The sequence below is a fragment of the Chiloscyllium plagiosum genome, unplaced genomic scaffold (assembly GCF_037043375.1).
Source record: "Chiloscyllium plagiosum isolate Xiang-an unplaced genomic scaffold, Cpla_swu_hap1 HiC_scaffold_22, whole genome shotgun sequence".
NCBI lineage: Eukaryota > Metazoa > Chordata > Chondrichthyes > Orectolobiformes > Hemiscylliidae > Chiloscyllium > Chiloscyllium plagiosum.
In genome coordinates this window covers 26,160,964-26,179,684 of record NW_028270160.1, presented here as the reverse complement: position 1 = coordinate 26,179,684, position 18,721 = coordinate 26,160,964, and the positions used below count along the sequence as shown (strand labels likewise).

At 40.0% G+C, this 18,721-nt stretch overlaps 1 long non-coding RNA gene across 1 annotated transcript in view; it reads right to left on the bottom strand.

Moving 5' to 3' along the window:
• Positions 1-2,207: 2,207 nt before the first annotated feature.
• The window catches only part of LOC122560973 (uncharacterized), a 74,657-nt gene continuing 58,143 nt past the window's right edge, over positions 2,208-18,721 (bottom strand). Inside the window, exon 3 of the long non-coding RNA XR_015761002.1 lies at positions 2,208-3,544. This is a non-coding gene — a long non-coding RNA (uncharacterized LOC122560973). The remainder of the gene's footprint in view (positions 3,545-18,721) is intronic.

Here is an 18,721-nt window from a genome sequence, read left to right as displayed (position 1 = left end):
CCTTCCTCTCCAACATAAGACTGGCTCTCTTCCACGAAGGTGGGTCTTGCAGACCTTCTCCTGGGTCTTCTTGGGTTGCTGCATGGTCTTTTGCCACGACTCTTGATGCCAGTTTTACCTGTGTGTCTTTGATGAAGCTTCACTGAGGTGTTGGCTTCCAGCTGTGTGTGTTTTTATCCCACGTCACACCGGACCTTGCAGAATGCTCTGTGGCCTGTGATGAATGGGGTCATGAGCTGGGTTCAATTCATCCAATAGGGCCGCAGCAACACCCTTCACTGTTGCCATGCTAGAAGATATAGTGCGCTTGTCTTCGCGCAGTCAAGATGCCAGAATGTCTGATCGACATTTCTATAATACCTTGGGCTGTTTGTAACTGGCTCCCCTTGAACTTTTGTAACTCTTTGATCTTGGTTTCCACTATTCTCTGTAGCTGATAGCTGTTTGCTGTTTAATTCAGTTGAACCAATTCTCTGTCAGGCCTGATTTCTCTGGTTGTGGGCCAGTTTAGAATATTCAATTTGGGCCGGTGGTCACTTGAACACAGGCTTTACAGGTCACTGTAGATTTAAGTCCATTTCCCATTTGAGACGTTAAAATGCAAAGTTTGTCAAAGCAAATTAAAGTGATTGTTTTAATTGCTGCACTGTGCACACTCCAGCCTGTCAGTCCACACATGATCACAATCTAAATAAGGAGAGTGTGTGTCTGTGTGTGTGCATATTAACTTAACATATACATTTTAAAAATAAACACAAGTCATATATTTTAATTTCTACTGTGAAGTAGTCTAAGTGTGAAAGGTGCTTAGCGTGTCAGAAAAGATTAATACTTTGCTTTTAAAGAATAACGTGGTATGTCATTTCAAATATTTAAATTAATGTTAAGAGTCACTTCTTCCCCTGCCATTGGCACTTTTTTAATCCTGTCTTCGGTCTCCTAACACAATATATTCTTTATCAGCGTTATAGGAATGACAAGGTGCAGTCAACTTTTAGTTGTTTATTGAGCTTGCTCTTGAGTCAGCTACTAGTAAGTCAAGAGAAGCCAGAGGTTCTCCATCTGTTCCAGTTAGACAGTGCCCTGCCTGTGCCTAGTGCTCAGCCTGAACTTGGCTCTTTATCATCTTTGCGCAGCCAAGAGTGGAAACTAATGATAACAGATTCAGATTGGAGTCTTAACATTATGTTGCTCAGGATTCCATAACAAGCACAGGTGGCACTCTTGGCCTATTCTTTAATGAAAAGGAAAAAGAAGACACTGGAAATCTGAAGCAAAAATAAGAACAGTTGGAAATACACAGCAAGTCAGTCAAGGGCTGGAACGAGAAATCAGGTTAGGTATCTGGAAGTGAGACCTTCCTTCAGAACTGGTCTTAGACCTCAACTCTCAAACTGTCTTTTCTTTTTATGGATGTCGACTAACCTGCTTTGTGTTCTAGAATTTTCAGGGTTTTATTTTGTTTCGATGTTTAATAATGGGTTTAGCTAATATTTTGGATTTGGATCCGTCTTCAAGTCTAAAATACTCAGCCACATTTTTTTTAGATTAGATTCCCTACAGTGTGGAAACAGGCACTTCGACCCAACCACTCCACACCGACCCTCCGAAGAGTAACCCATCCAGACCCATTTCCTTCTGACTAATGCACCTAACACTATGGGCAATTTAGCATGGCCAATTCACCTGACCTGCACATCTTTGGACTGTGGGAGGAAACCAGAGCACTCAGAGGAAACCCACGCAGACACGGGGAGAATGTGCAAACTCCACACAGACAGACGCCCAAAGCTGGAATCGAACCTGGGACCCTGGTGCTGTGAGGCATCAGTGCTAACCACTGAGCCACAATATTTCAAGAATTTTCCAATATTTTGTAAATTGAAAATAAATAAAGGACTGAGAAAAAAAAGATTCTAAAACTTTTCTATTACAGTAACAATGACAGAATGTTGATAAATATTTTGATGTCAGATTTTCATTCTATGTCCACTTTGTTAATCTCTACATTTTCATAACTACTGACAGAAGAATAATACCACCGTCTTTGGAATGATCAGGAAAACCTGCTATTCTGTGAAATATGAAACATGCTAAACAAGTAGAGTTGGAAAACCAACTAATAACAGAAAACGCATTAAAATGACGGGTGTCATGATTAGTCGAGTGCTACCAGTACTGGTTGGAGATAAAGGAGTCAAACTGCTGATCATTGATGATTTTAGAGTATTCATTTGGGATCTGAATGTGAACAGCCTTCAGATTAGAGAAACAGACAAAGTAGGGAAGTAATTAACCAATTATTGTAGTTAAAATTTCAATTAACATTTAGTCAATTTAAGTAGGTGTCATACTGTGGTGATAGGTGGTGATTAGCTTATGCTAAACTGAAAATTGACGCATGAACAGGCTGTTCAGGCTAGAATTAATTTCAATGCAAAGAGGAGAACTAGCTTATTTTATAATAGCATTTAATGATTTATGTATGCTTTGTTTTTTTGCCTATGTAAATAAGAGCTTAAGCCTTTTGACGGAACACGCATTAAGTGTTTTGGCAAAAACAGTTTAACGTGAACGCCACACACTAGTAAATGGACTGATTAGATAATGGACAAAGTAAGTATTACACTTTTGTATCAGACACTTAACTTGCCCCATATAAAACATGCGTTTTATTATTGTGCTCGCTGACTACAGTTATCCTGCATGGAAAACTTTTCAATGAATATTTATAATAAAGAAAGGACACATTTTAGTTTAGTGACTTAGCTGCATGCATTCAAGTATAAATCTGACATCATATAGAGGCTTTGAGTGCATACATCACTTCTCAGAAATGTCCCAATGCACACATCTGTTTTGAGATCCCGAAGGCCTGTCTCATCTCTGATAATTCCTTTTCAGCAGAAGCTGAGTTTTCCCGTATTTCACCGAGTATAAGCCAAGGAAGTGTTGTGAAGCCAAAAGATTCAGTTCTGGCCCAGTTTGTATTGAAAAGTGAAAACTGAATCTGTTAAATTTGTGAGCCAGGTTAGGTGCTCATTCTAGTGTTTCTTTAAAATATTAGCATATACTGAGTTGTCAAAATGAAGGTATGGAAACAAAGTACAAATGACTGCATTTTTCAGTCAATGAAACTTTCAATCATTAGATAGTTACAATGCAAGAGTAGTTAGTAGTGAAGTAAATCAAAAGTGTACAGAGGTTGACATCATGGCAAAAAATAATAAAATATCTTGGAATTTCTTTATGTAGTCATCATTTTTCTCTCCGTGGTAAATGATCAAACAATCTGATGTTGCATCTTTCAAAACCATGATGTGCAATTTCAAATTCTTGTCTTTTAACATCAGAAGAAAACACAGACTGGTAAGACAGCCACAGGAGCAGAACAAACAGTCAGTGCTATGAACATAAGGTTTTCAAAATGTTGCTGAATGGCCAAAGGTGATGGAGTAAAGTTCCAGTCTTCACATGGTGTAAACTTCACCCCTGCCAGAATACGTAACACTGCCTTTTCATAGTCTTCTTGCAAATCTGTTTTCTTGAAAGGACAACATCAACACATTAGCTGTCTTTGAAATCAATATCTGAAATATGTATACCTTTAAAAATTGAATAAAACTCTTGGAAAGTGTTTTGAGACTCAGTTAACCATGTTTATTATGATTTGACAATCTTTAAATATATGGATTAGGTGAGCTCAAATATTTCATGTCTTGAAAATACGTTTGGAGCTATTGCAAGAAAATGGTTCACAACACCGTCCAGCTGAAGAACAGCTGCACCCTTCTGGGACAATGATATTGAAACCATGGGAAAACATCTGTGTTCATTTATTTAATATATAATGTAAACCAGGTAGAACTATTTAGATTCCATCATTCCTAGAGGAAGACAACTCGATTAAAATACCAGATACATTATGGTGTTTTATATTAGAGACACTCAGTTGTAAATCTGAAGACATTAAAAAGAATCTGTCTTGCATACTACAGAAATGTTAGGTTCTTCGCCTTGCTTGCAGGGGAGCTACTGTTTCATATATTTGGTCGCATCCTGCATTTATCTTATTTTGTTAATTTTTCATGTTATTGTACCTGTTAAGGAAACTTACACAAATGTAAGCTAGCTTTTCTGAGTGAGTTTGTACTGTGCTTCACTGATGTGGAGCAAACAATTTGCTTCGAAGGTACAGGCATCTATTACAGATGGAGCAAGCAGTGGATTATTTGTGCATCAGTGAGTTACCCCATTGTCAGTTAGACTGTTCAATGATACCTTATCCAAGGCCAAATAAACATATTTTACTTCCCACTGCAGTGAACGAAGGAGGATCAGTTTAATAGTAGATTTGATGTGCTCCGCACAAGTATTTAAGCTTGACAAATGCCTCAGGGTTGACCTTGAATCTCTTGGAGTTAAAGATTAATCTCCAAGGTACTGTTTCAAGAAACCAACAGAAACATCATAGGGATAATACATGCAATGTTTTTGAATGAATTATCTTATTAAGTATAAATATGTTGACAATGGATGAAAAAGACTGACCAAGAACCAAAAACCAGCTAATAGTGAAACAAAGCATTGATGTGTTTTTTTTAGGTTAGATTAGATTCCCTACAGTGTGGAAACAGGCCTTTCAGCCCAACAAGTCCACACTGACCCTCCAAAGAGTAATCCACCCATACCCATTTCCCCTTGACCAATACACCTAAAACTATGGGCAATTTAACATGGCCAATTCATTTACCCTGCGCACCTTTGGACTTTTTTCCCAATTGCTGTAAGAAGGCAATGCATGGGAGAAAGCATTGTTTCAGTGACCAAAGTCAGAGATGAGAAACTTAGAGGCTAAGATCAGTGAAAAAACAGCTAGAATATATCCAGCCCTGATAATGTTGCATGCCACTATTATGTATAATCTGGAGTGAAAGGAGCTGAGTAAGGCCGGTATTAAACGGTCAGGAGGCCACTTAGGATTCTATATTAATGTTCACATGCTCCTGACGTGATTCATTTCATGTATCTTATTGGTAAAAGTTTTGGCATGTACAATCCTAACATCCACTGGAAGTGTGCAGAGCAGACAGGTCATAACTGAACACATTGATTTTGACGTCAGTGCTGCTGTTTTGGAGCTTCAAGCTTCAGCCAAGCCCTTCTTAACCTTCCATTGCTTCTTACGGTAGTCATCAAGAGCTCAGTTGCTGTATTGTTTCGTCTGGCTGTTGTTTTAATTCTACACATTTTAGATGCTTTTTCATACTCATTAAAAGTTTCAATAATCTAAAATGCATTGTCTAGTGCTGAAGTACTTCTCTGATGAGTCAAAATCTTGTGCACTAACCAATTGCTAAGAGACATGGGAGATTTAGTAAAGTTTCTTCTTAGCCATGAACAAATAGAGGCCATGCAGAGCAGGAAAAGCTCATGGCAGAGGGACGGAGATAAGGGGAAAAGGGTGACATGGACAGCACGGTGGCTCAGTGGCTAGCACTGGTGCCTCACGGCGCCAGGGACCCAGGTTCAATTCCCACCTCAGGCGTAGTGTTAGGTGCAGGGGTAAATGTAGGGCAATTGGTTTGGGTGGGTTGCTTCGGAGGGTCGGTGTGGACTTGTTGGGCTGAAGGGCCTGTTTCCACACTGTAGGTAATCTAATCTAATCTAAAAGGGTTCTCCACGTGTGCCGATATTCATAGGAGTCTTGAAGAGCAGGTCTGCAGGAGGACAGTTTGACTCCCTCAAGGTCACTTGGCACACTTGTTTCCTGAGTCATTCTGGGAGCATTCAATGAAAGCTTCAAGTGTTGCACTGGAAACAGCCATTGGATGCTGCACCAGTTAGCCCCACAGATGGAGTTGGCCATCCATTCCATTTTTGAAAGGATTGGTTTAAAGATTTGCTCCAAAGCTTAGATTCAAGTTGGTGCTGGACTCCTCCATCTTCTTTGACATTAAACATAGGTTTCCTCACCTGTCATGTGTACACCCATTAACAATTTTTGAGAGATTGACCCAACAAAATCACCATCTGAGTCCTCTGGAACAGAACTTGTGAATGACTTCACTTTCCAGTGAGTTGGCTCCTGGGCCTTTTTACCCCCTCTATCCTGGCTGAGCACACATGGTGTCTGACTATGTACCAATACCTCTTCTTCCCTAGTTTCTAAAGTATGCTCATACAGTCACTATTTGCACGCTGGTCTGTTTTCCACATTTACTGCCTCTTGTTCTTTCATCACTATTTGGGCTACTTACAATTCTGGGAATCTGAAAGGAAAAAAGGACAAAATGGTAAATGAAGAGGAGAAAAAACAAATACAGTATTGCACCATCAACAGTTAAATCAGATTAGACTAGATTGAGGGAAAAATGGGTCGAGAGGAAAACGATAAACCAATAGCTTCATTTTCAGTTCTGTAAGCAATGAGTTTCCTTCTCAGCAGCATAACCTGTACCATGATGGTTAGAATATGTCAGCACATTCTCTCCCAACTATTTTTTCCACAGTTTGGCATGAGGGGAGCACAGCATTGGTGATTACTAAGCAGTCTGTTCGGTGATGTGGCGGCCATGTTGACCTGCTGCTTGTGTGTGCAAGCTGTGAGATATGATGACAAAGTATCTGAGGGTGAGGTCTATGAACAATAGATATGAGGCTTGAGAGAGATGGAGATTGTTGGTGTGTCTATAATGTAGTTGTGGCAAATTGAACAGTAAGTGCTGTTAATGGTGGAGCTGGTAGAATGAAGGGCTTATGCCCGAAATGTCGATTCTCCTGTTCCTTGGATGCTGCCTGACCTGCTGCGCTTTTCCAGCAACACATTTTCAGCTCTGATCTCCAGCATCTGCAGTCCTCACTTTCTCCTCGAGCTGGTAGAATATGCTATTTGAAGGTGCATTCACTGACTTAGCCAACATGTAAAATCTTGGAACAATGGTCCATCTTGTCCTTGGGCTAAATACATGGCATTGACTTCCATTCCTATCTGTTTCTGTTGCCTTCTCATCTTTTGTCTAGAGATTTTCCTCATTCCCTACTTAAGATGCAAAACATCTCTGATTCTATTTGCTTCCTCCATGTAGTGTCTGAAAATCTGGGTGCACATTATTTCCCATGTTAGCTAGTAATCATTCTTTCCCAGCTTTATTAATTTGCAGGGTGGGAGCCAAGACCTAGTCTAGCCACAATACACCTCCTTTTAAAAATGGGAGGATGGCTTTAAGTAGTGTAGGCTAGCTTTAAGAAGTGCAAGTTGCTAGTTATATTGTGCCTCCTGCTGAAGCATGCTCCCAATGAACAGTGCAAGTAATGCTGGTTGCATGCTGAAATCATTATAATTAGGAGGCAGCATTAAGTTGGCATGATGCCTGCACTCCACTCAGTGGGAGATGGTTAATCGTGCACCATGATCCCCATGGCCATTTTCAGGGTCTGTCCAATTTATTGCTCATGATGTGGTGAAATACAATTGCACAAGAAATTAAGCATTTAAATCCAATTCAGTTTGATAAGTTGGAAATCTCTCTCATGCAGATTTTATGGTCAGGCACAAAATGAGTTTGATTGATTTCATCCCAGCTTTGAGTGAACTAGAATCCCAGCATTGACCTAACTGTAAATTGGCATAAAATACTGTAAATACATTTGCCACGGTTTCTCAGAGGCCATGGGCGATAGCTGATGCAAGGCATGATAAAAGATGTTTCCAATTGTGGGGCAGTTCAACATGAGGGGCCATAAATAGAAGATAGTCGCTAATAAATCCAATAAGGATTTCAGGAGAAATGTCTTTGCCCAGAGTGTGGTTAGAAAGTGGAATTTGCTACCGCAAGGAATGGTTGATTAAAATAGCAGAGAGACATTTAAGGGAAAACTCAATAAATGTGTGAGGGAGAAAGGCATAAAAGGTTCTGTTGTTTGAGTGAATGAACTCCAGTGGGAAGTGGATCATGTGGATGTTAAGCATTACCATAGACCAGATGCTGCCCTTATATACTACATAATTCTGTACTGGGGCAGCCAGAAGAAGAATTTACATTGTTGGAGGTCTGCAAAACAGCTTCTTGTGTTATGGTGATTTCAGAAATGGGTAGATGTTGCAATGGAAAGATAGAGGATAGTACTGAATGGGATCAAATGGCCTTTTACATTCCTATCCATATTGTGGTCTCTAGAGCTGACAGTGGAATGGCTGATCTGAGAAAATATTATAAATCTGCTGTAACATGTTGAAATTCCAATTTTCATCTCATAAGAATACTGTTAGAATTCTAGGCTTGCTTATTATTTGAAATAAAAACTCAAGAAAATCTGTATCACAAGATGGAATTATCTGAGCGATGTCGGCTTTGGCTAAATTTGTCGCAGGTACAGATGAGAAATTTGGTAAGACCTATCTTCACGTCAGGAGGAACTCACTGCATCACATATGCTTTTTCCAAATGACATGGTGAGTTTCTTGCAAGGCAGTGGTGAATTGTCAAATAACGGGGATTAGTTTTTGTCAAATGCCTTGTTGATGGCCCAACTTGCCTGATTGATATTCAGCTTCCTATTTGACCAAACCCAGTAAACAAGCAAGATGTCAAAAAACCTGATATGGAAACCAAAGTGGCTACCTGTTTGCTCAGGTGGACCTCCATGTCAGATACTGGGCACTAACATGTCAGAGGTCACACACACCTCATGTCTATGAGCATTGCATCTGGATATATGCCCCCTTCATGGTACATTTCCAATTCACGGAGAGCACGCTTCCGCACTTCAATGCTGTACCTCGGGCTTCACTGGTAACTATCATTGTAATGCTGCAGCAAGGACTTAGTGCTCAGAGAAATGCATCCAGCTCATGGAGTAGACTAGGCTGCACTTCCCAGCTCTGCACTCGCTGTCATCCACTCACTCTACTGACTCTGAGGCTGCCTCTATGTTCATAGCCTCCCTGGCATGTATCGGCTTGCCTTGGTTTTGTGTGGTTTGCCTCATTGTTCCGAGATTCTAAGCTCATGTTACACATCTTGCCTTATTGTTAAGTACTGACATAAAGGAAGAAAACTTGTCATGGTTATTAGCAGGCCTCTGTCAAATCAAGGGGGCTCAGGACTCCTGGCACAGTAAGCTTCCAATACCAGACCAAGGGCTTAATTTGAGATTAGAGTGGTGCTGGAAAAACACGGCAGGTCAGGCAGCATCTGAGGAGCAGGAAAATCAATGTTTTGGGCAAAAGCCCTTCATCAGGAAGGGTTCCTGCCCAAAACGTCGATTTTCCTGCTCCTCGGATGCTGCCTGACCTGCTGTGCTTTTCCAGCACCACTCTAATCTTGACTCTAATCTCTAGCATCTGCAGTCGTCACTTTCGCCCAGGGGCTTAATTTGGTCAGCCAGCCAGTTGGCTTGGTCAGAGTAAGGACTCTATTGAAATAATGGGTGCAGAAATGAATGCAGGCTCACCCCCACCATCCATCTTGACCCTTTATGGGGGCTATTTTCCTTCTAAAATGAAACAGAGGCAGGTATTATGGAAGATAAAAATGGGTGCCATTGCTATTACTATTGGTGTAGGTGGGGAGTTGTCATGAGTGAATGAATAGAGACAAAAAAACTGCAGATGCTGGAATCCAAAGTAAACAAGCAGGATGCTGAAGGAACACAGCAAGCTGGGCAGCATCAGGAGGTGGAGATGTTGACATTTCGGGTGTAAACCCTTCTTCAGGACTGGGGGTGGCGGTGAGTGTGGGCAGAACTGCAGATGAAGGGGGTGGGGGGATGGTGCAGCATGGTGAGGTGGGAATAGGTGAAGACGGGTTGAGGGTATGACCTGGCTGGTCGACGGGAGGTAAAAACAATGACTGCAGATGCTGGAAACCAGATTCTGGATCAGTGGTGCTGGAAGAGCACAGCAATTCAGGCAGCATCCGAAGACAGGCAAAATCGACGTTTCAGGCAAAAGTCCTTCATCAGGAATAAAGGCAGAGAGCCTGAAGCGGGTCTCCACGCTTCAGGTTCTCTGCCTTTATTCCTGATGAAGGGCTTTTGCCCGAAACGTCGATTTTGCCTGTCTTCGGATGCTGCCTGAATTGCTGTGCTCTTCCAGCACCACTGGTCGATGGGAGGGATGAACCAGGTGATAACCTCTATCTGTGTCCACCTATCCCTACCTCACCACCTTGCACTCCCCACTCCCTTTATCTACAACTCCCCGTACACCCACCTCCATTTCTGAAGAAGGATTACACCCGAAATGTTGACTTCTCCACCTCCTGTCTGGCGTGCTGTGTTCTCCCAGCCTCCTGCCTGTCTATCTTGAGTGAATCAGCAGGCAGTGCAGAGGGCATGTCAAGTTAGTGGTGTTGGGGCTTGTGGTGTGTGACGGGGATTGAGGGAAGATGTTGTAGGCAGTTATGAGAATGGTAGAGCTTGAGGGGGTGGGTGCAGCAGCAGAGATAGAATGAGTATGTGGTATTGAGAGAAGATGGGGCCACTTCCTCCACTCTTGGTCCTGGGGGAAGGGGAAGTCCTGCCTCTGCAGCCCTGTCCAGTAGGACTCCCAGGTCATTGACAAAACAGTGGGGCACCAACTTGCTCATGTCTCATCTCTATGGAAAATGTCAGCAACAACACAAGGCAGCTGTAAACAGTGCTCCTCCAGATGTGTAATGGGCTTTTCAGGATGGTACAGGAATGTAGGGAATTCTAGGATACTAGCTGAGTTGGTTTAGTCATATTGCATTGCAAGGTGGGGCTAGAATCAGATGTTAGGGATATCCATAGGAATGGGATAGTTTGAGAGGTGAGTTTTGTAAGATCCAATAAGGTAACGCATTAGGCCTTCTGACAGAAAAAAACTCAAAGAAATTCTAAATTAGCCAAAAAAACAGAAAGATTCAGCTTTTAGAATGCATCAAGTACTGATTAATTGTGCCGCAAGTTCACAAGAAATTAAATTGTTCTAACAATTTTTCATATGGTGTACCTTTAATCTTAAATACATTTCTGAGAAAAAGAAGGAAAATTCAGCATTACATATTGTGCATCTATGTGTAATTCATTAGAATTGATCTAATGTGAAATGAACATAAATTAATTAAGATGATTGGAGGGAAATGGGGAAGGGTTGGGGGAAGTGGATACCAAAACAAAAGCAAAGACTAAATGACCTAGGTGTGCAACGAACAGGATAACATTAGAAAGATATGGTAAAGCTTCTCGATTAGACTTTATTTCTGAGTAATATATTGCTTCTGTTTTAACTATAATAATGAATTGTTATTAAACTTAGCTTTGTAATTATTCCTACTTCCGTTTGCTCATGGTCACAACATTGATAAAGATAATCAGACCACTTATTATCTGTTAAGGTTTACGAGTGGGTTAATATTTTAGCAAATCTTTCGCCAGTCTTTTCAAGTGCCTGCATGAAGCAGGAATGAGGCTGTTTTATTCAAATGAGTAATTGGGTCATGTGGGGAAATAAACTTCACTAAAATTTTAACATTTTTCTGTTCCAAGCTTAACCATTGTATTTTATTCACATTGCATTTTTAAATCATGTACTCCAAATGTTTGACTTTTTCTACTTTGGCAGTGTTCCCTCCTCCATAAAAGTAAAGCCTAAAAGCCAAATGATTAAATGCAGGTTTATTCTGAGGTTAAATTCTTCAGACTTGTAAGATTACAGTTCTACAAACTTTTATAACTTGCAGCTGCAAACTTTGTCAGTTGTTAGTCTCTGGATTCTATAGGCAAAAAGTGCAGGAATGTTTTATGAAGCAGTATCAGTCCACTGAAATTCTGCTATTTTCAAACTATAAGCTTCTATGATAATAATGTTCATTCTTTAAAAATAAGTGTTACATGCTTTGAAATTATCTTCATGTTTCAAATTTGGGCAATAAGTGCTGGCCAGCCAGTGATGCCCACATCCCACAAAATGATTTTAAAAAATCCATTTGTAATATCATTCCTATTTAAATTTGAACAAATTTATTGTAGTAGTCTGAAAGTAATGATATTATGTTGATGAATAGCACGACCAATATTTCTGGGGTTTGATCTCAATTGAGAGCCATTAGAAATGATTATTAGATGCAGAATTCAGTATCTTAAATTTGCACAAAGGTTAATATATTGTCTTTGTGTTATGTGTTTTTGTTTAATACACAGACGATATGTTTTCAATACCATACATGTTGAAATATGCGACCTCAGATTTTTTTTTTCAGATTTCTGCAGCTAAGCTGCTCCAAAATATTTTATATATCTAAGTTTGACTGAAATTTCAGCTTCTCTCTGTTCTCAGGTCACACTTGATCGATTCCCTAAGGAACAGGTTGAGGTGGTATGGCTGATCATGCCAACAGCTGTCAATCCGTTTTGATTTCTTCCCCATTCAGTGCCAGCTTTTGCAATGCGTGCCTTTCTCTATTTTCAAACAAGGATTATAGCTGCTTGTCTGTGAATCACTGTGGAGGGGTGGACATATTTTCAAGCAATATTTCATCACATCTGGGAAACCTTGCAGTTGACACCTACCTCCTTTTTGAAATTTGACAGTCAGAAACAAAACTAATCTTGTAATTAAATAGACTGAGATTTTCTATATTTTATTAAATGGAAAATTTCTATTGTCATTTGCTGCCAAGTTTAGACTTTGTGCAGAATTCAATAGTAATCCACTGTAAAAAGGGATGCATATATTAAATAACAATTAACCAGACTGAGATGTCAGGGATGGAGAAATGATTCTGCTTTCCCTGGTGTACATTGAAGTTTTAGTTTACTGAGATTATTCAAGTACTCCATGTAGAAAATAACATTACAAGTTAAAGCAATTGGATTTGTATTTAATGTGAAAACAAGATTTACAGGATATGTAAATTAGACATAAAATGTGAAGCTTCTCTGAATTGGCGCATTGCACAGTTGCAGCTGAATGGAAAAAATAAATAAGTTGTTTTCATAGGCAGTCAATCAAGTTTGCTGGTAAACAGTGGAAAGCTATTGTATAGTGTGCTCCCTCATTATGATAAAAGACAACTGATATTCACAAGTGTATTGAACTGCAGCAGTCTGTCATAAAGGAATAAATTACAGCAAAGCAATGCAAAACTTAAACTTCGGCTTAACAATCACAGGAAAAAAAATACTCAATCTGAAAGCCAAACCCTTGGAAGAAATAGTTTTCACAAACTAGAAAATCATTGTTAGAATATGTCAGGCTTAACTTTATTCCATATAGGTTTTCTGAAACAGTTCTTTTGTTGAAATGCTGAAATGCGAGAAATACATTTTCCTCATGATACAACTGGCTAACTCATTCCTCATGAGCTTGTATTGGACTTTGTATTAAATGCAAATTTCATCATCTTCTTTTTAGATTCTGGAGTTCATCTGGCCTCCAGCAGGGCTCGTTGTAAAAATTGTACTCCACATCAAAGTACAGCAATATCATCCAACTCTAACTTCTCCATGAATGATTAACCCAAAACTACTGGAAGAGACTTACTCACTGGGACCATCAGCATTTCGAAGAAGAAGGTGACTAAAATCTGTCGGAGCTAAGAATTCTATCAGATGACCTTGTGGTGAAAAGAAATTACATATGTTATTGAAACCGTCACCTTTTCACATGGTGACCCAGATATCTGACACTTCCAGCTATGTTTAATTTCTCCATACAGAATTACCTGGATGAATCACATGGTTAGAGTTTAAGGAGGTGAGCCACACATTTTGATTACCTTTATGGAGCATGGATGAACACTCTTCCTCGTCTAAGCCCCAGTAATATAATTCTGAACCAAATTGTTTTGGGGGCCTTCTCTGTTGTACTGACGGTAAAGCAGTCAGGCACTCCAACTAGTTTTCTCCCCAAATATATTTTTAACATCCCCTGTACATCACAGAGCCTCAATCTGCACCCTAAAAGGACCAAGCGCTTGAAACAGGTAGGTGTTGTCTCAATGACAGAGTCTATTAAAATGGCAGCCGACAAAGTAGCAACATAAATACACGTGTAAATCTACATGAAAATAAACTCTATGGTATAAATGTTCATTGCCATTGACCCCTTCCAAAGCATAGATGCACACCATAATTTGTTAAATGCTGGTTTTACCAGTCAAGGTGCATGTCTGCAGCATAAACTGCTTCAATCTTTTTGACTAAAGGCACCAAACACTGAATATTTAGACACTGTCTTAGTTTGTTTGTTGGATAGAGTCAAACTCTAGTGGTTGTTTGTTTCTTCATATGTCACTGGACAGAACCGAATTGCTTTAGTGAATGTATGTATATAAAGACATTTTTATAAGTATATTTTTGAAATTAAAAAGAACAATTTAGACACCTGGTCTCATTTACAGTCAGCAGCTAAAGCCTTTCACCAGCTTCTTTGGTAAATTACAGAGATTCGACTTCATCTGGACAGTGGATATCTGTCTTCTGTATAAGACCCTAAACCTAACTTGAGTCGTGCCACCTTGCAAATGCCATTATGCATGCAAGGGTTAGATCCACCAGATTTAAATATATAGTATCTGTGTCGGATTCCCCTGCTGGCATTGATTATATGATTAAAAGGTTAATCTGCACTGCTACTGTGCCCCACTTAACTGTGCAATTCAGAGAAGCATTGAAAAGGATGTAAAATATAGTTGTTCTGTAGGCTATGATTAATTCTGTCACAAAGCTAGTCCTTTTTTCTAAAATCTGTTCCTTGGCTCAAGGATACTCCGTCCTTGATGTTATTCAGATGGGTAATAAACCAGGGTGGGCTCCAATCAGTCTGGTTTGGTACAGAGATGAAAAGGATTTTGAGAGGCCTTTTATTGATATGTAAACAGATGAGACTTCGGGCCAATATGGTCATGTTTCAGAAGCGACCTGTAGAATGAAAGGGGAGTGGTCAGCTCTCCAATTTAGTTCAGTCGAGAACAGGTTGGGAATTCAACAGTAAGCTATGTGGAAACTCTCTCTTCTGCCCTTCTAACTTAAACCTGTAAGCATCTGACCCTTTTTTGTACTGTGTTTTGAAGGGGTTTGCTTATTCGGATCAGCATACTTAAGTCTAGTTTGGATGGACTAAATTCTGTAGGGGTTCTTTATTCTGTTCTTTGTGTTTTATTGTGCAATTTTGTGAATAAAGTTTTGTCGGTTTTAAACCTGGTAGTCAACCTAGCTAACTTACTCTGGGTAATTTTCACTGTACACTTACCAAAACAAATTGCAAAGCTATGGTCTGGGCTGCTTGCTTAAGAATGTTTTTGAGTGGTCTGGCCTAGTCCATAACAATTCTATGCGTATTTTGCACATATAATTAAATGTTTTATTCTTTCAAAAATGCATTGAATAATTTATTCTAAAACCTTTACTCCTGCAGTGTATATTTGTGATACATCAATGCACAAGTGTAAGTATTATCTTCTTTCATTAAAGGGGTTGCAACAGTCCACTGGTATAGCATCTAAAGGTGGCTCTGAGTGTTCAGAATGTGACTGTAGCCACATCCACCATCTCCCTTGCACCCATTAGTACTCATCTTGTATTCTTCCTTGGAGCTTAGGAAATGTAGTTGAAGCATTGGCCTGAGTAAACATAAATGTACATATCAGTATTGTAATTTGTGCTGTTTCTATTTTGAATAATACTAATGGGCACAACAATGTCTCCTCCTGTGAACTCGGACCGCAGTTTTGCTCCAAGTCCACATAGAGGAAATTCTACATCGGGGAAAATGCCCGGAAGCAATCTTTTTTCTGACCTTTGTCTGGATTGAAAAGCCAGGTTGAGAAAACTGGATCATCTCAGCTACTTCCTCACATTTAATCTTTATTCCCTATGTTCTTCTGACTTCTCTTTCCCATGCCCATCTAGTTTCTCCTATTTCCTCGACTCTTCTCTCTCTATCATCCTCTGCATTTTGTCTCATCCTACTCTAATACTCTATTTCCTTGATTCAGTTAGAGCTCTGCTTTCTGGATATTCTTCCTCAGTGACCTGCATTTGGGTTTGACTCCTCATCTGGTGGACTGACAGGGATATTATTGTTTATGTAGTGCAAGGCTATTCTTCACTTTTTAAATAAAGAGCCAGCATTTACTTATCACCCAATTACCATTCTCAGGACACCTTAAAATGCTTTAGAACCAATAGATTAGTTCCAAAGTGAAATGAAGTTATGGAGCCAACTGCTGCAATCAATTTTCAATTGCAAGGTCTCCCCAAATCTGAACTGGATGAGTGGCCAAATAATCTGGTTTTGATTGTATTATGTGAGGGAGAAAGTTTGGTCATGACACCAAAGGAACATCCTGCTCTTTGAACGGCAGAGCATTTTACATCCTCAGTATCACACAGAAGTGCCAGATTATATTTTACATGGTCAAGACTGTAATGGGGCTTATACCCACAACCTCCTGAGTAAGAAGCAAAAATACCACGGATGTAGGCAGGCTTAAAGCCCTCTTGTTTCCTGAGCTGAAACTATCCCATATTCAGGTTGGGCCATTTCTGAAAAAAAACCACTGCAGCAAATTCTAATCCTTGGACTGGAAGGAATTCAAGAAAAAAAATTAGGCTCCCTGGTTGGATTTTTTAAAGCTGTAATGGTAAAATAAACTCTGAGCCTGAACCTTCTGCCGCTGTGCTGTTGCCACTTGCTGGAAGTGCAGCAAAATCCTGTTCACACATAAATTAGGGTGGGGTGGTGGTGGGGGACGGGAGGCTGTTGGTCCTATTGGTAATTTCTTGAGGAAAGACAAGCATTCAAGGAAATTCTAGACCACCAATGTCACAACAATAAACCTTCGCTCAGCTGTCAATCAATCCTTTAAACCTAATACTTAAATCCAAACGAATAAACAGTTACACAATATGAAATCAAAAACAAATATTCTTTAATGATATTCTATTTATCGTGTTTTTGTTTCACCATGTGAACCTCAGCCCTCATTCTCAGTTCTATTTCTACTTTATTATTTCAAGGGATGTAGGCATCGCTGCTAAGTTGTTCATTGTCATTGTCATTGAAGTGAATAGCTTGTTAGGCCATTTCAGCTCTAAGTTAGAGTCATCTGCATTGCTGTAGATCTGGAGTCACACATTAGCCCAGACTGAGTAAGGAAAATGCATTTGGATAGATACATGAACAGGAAAGGTTTGGAGGGATATGGGCCAGGAGCTGGCAGGTGGGACTAGTTTAGTTTGGGATTATGAGAAAGTGAGGACTGGGATTATGTTTGGCATTAACTGGTTGGACTGAGGGTCTGTTTCCATGCTGTATGACTATGACGCAATGATATTACTGAACTAAGAAGATTTTTATGACAATTGATGATACTTCTATGGTACGATTACTGAAACCAGCTTGCTATTCTAGCTGGACAGCATGTGTTAACAGTATGTTAGAATCATAGGATTTTACAGTACAGAAGGAGGCCATTCGACCTATTGTGTTGGTACTGGCTCCCAAAAGAGCTCATGTTATGGAGCCAGACTGCTGTTCTTAGCAGCAGAGTGTTAAGGCTACAGCTTTTTTGGAAAAGCTACGTAACAAATTTTAATCTTTGCACTGGAGAAAATTCAAGACAAATCCTGGATGGATTTTTTTTTTAAACTAAAAGCTTTCAGCTGTGAAACTGAATGAAATAATGACCCTGAGCATCCTTGGACTTTGCTACTGTATATTTTCTGTTAAAAATCACACAATACCAGGTTATAGTCCAACAGGTTTAATTGGAATCACTAGCTTTCGGAACACTGCTCCTTCATCAAGTGGTTGTGTTTTCTGGGAATGCAGTGAAAAGCCAGTTCAGGGGCTGAGCAGCATGTGTTAAAGGCAAATTTTAGAGCCAGGCTGCTCTTCTTAAAGACAGTCAGTCCCTCTTCAAGGGAAACTACACTGAATCACAGGAGGGAGCTTTTTTTGAATGCAATTGCTCCAGTTTGGAAGAAGCTGTTGCTGATGAGCCGCATCCCTCAATATTGGAGGTGGACAAGTGGAGCGATGCCATGGTCCTATGAAATTAAAGGAAGTCCTCAAAGACCAGACTCAGATTGAATTGAGAGCAGATTCTCAGGACGCTCAATAGTCCTAAGGATGTGGTTGCACTGTTGCAAGATATAAAATGATCTCAAGCTGGTGATCAATGTCAGTGAATACATCATCACATGACATCTTGGAGCCATTCACACTGCTCAATGCACTGCATTTCATCACTCAACCAGCAACAGTCTCTGCGATTCAGGATTGATGCCTGAATTCCAGGTTAACCATCTCATACCCACACATATTCCAACGATGGGAGCTTCATACTCAGTTCATGCTGTTTCCATATACCCAAGCACAGTGCAACACCATCACTGACATTCTGCTTCTCTCTTGGAGCTGGCACAAAAAAGAAGATTGGAACTGCAAGGGGACAAGTATGTCTGCTTCTCCTCAATGTAATGGAAGAGATATTTCACCCTATCCTTCATATCCTCTCCTTAGGTCAACCTCCTCTTGCATGAAGTGAAAATTTAAGACAAAATGACTCAGCCATAAGACCATAAGACATAGGAGCAGAAATTAGGCCATTCAGCCCATCGAGTTTGCTCCGCCATTCAATCATGGCTGATAACAAGCCCCAACCCTCTTCTGTCATGCCAACCTTTCCCGTGCTGATTTCTTGTTTCTGATACCCAAAGACTGTTGCCTGCCCAATTAAAGCTCACT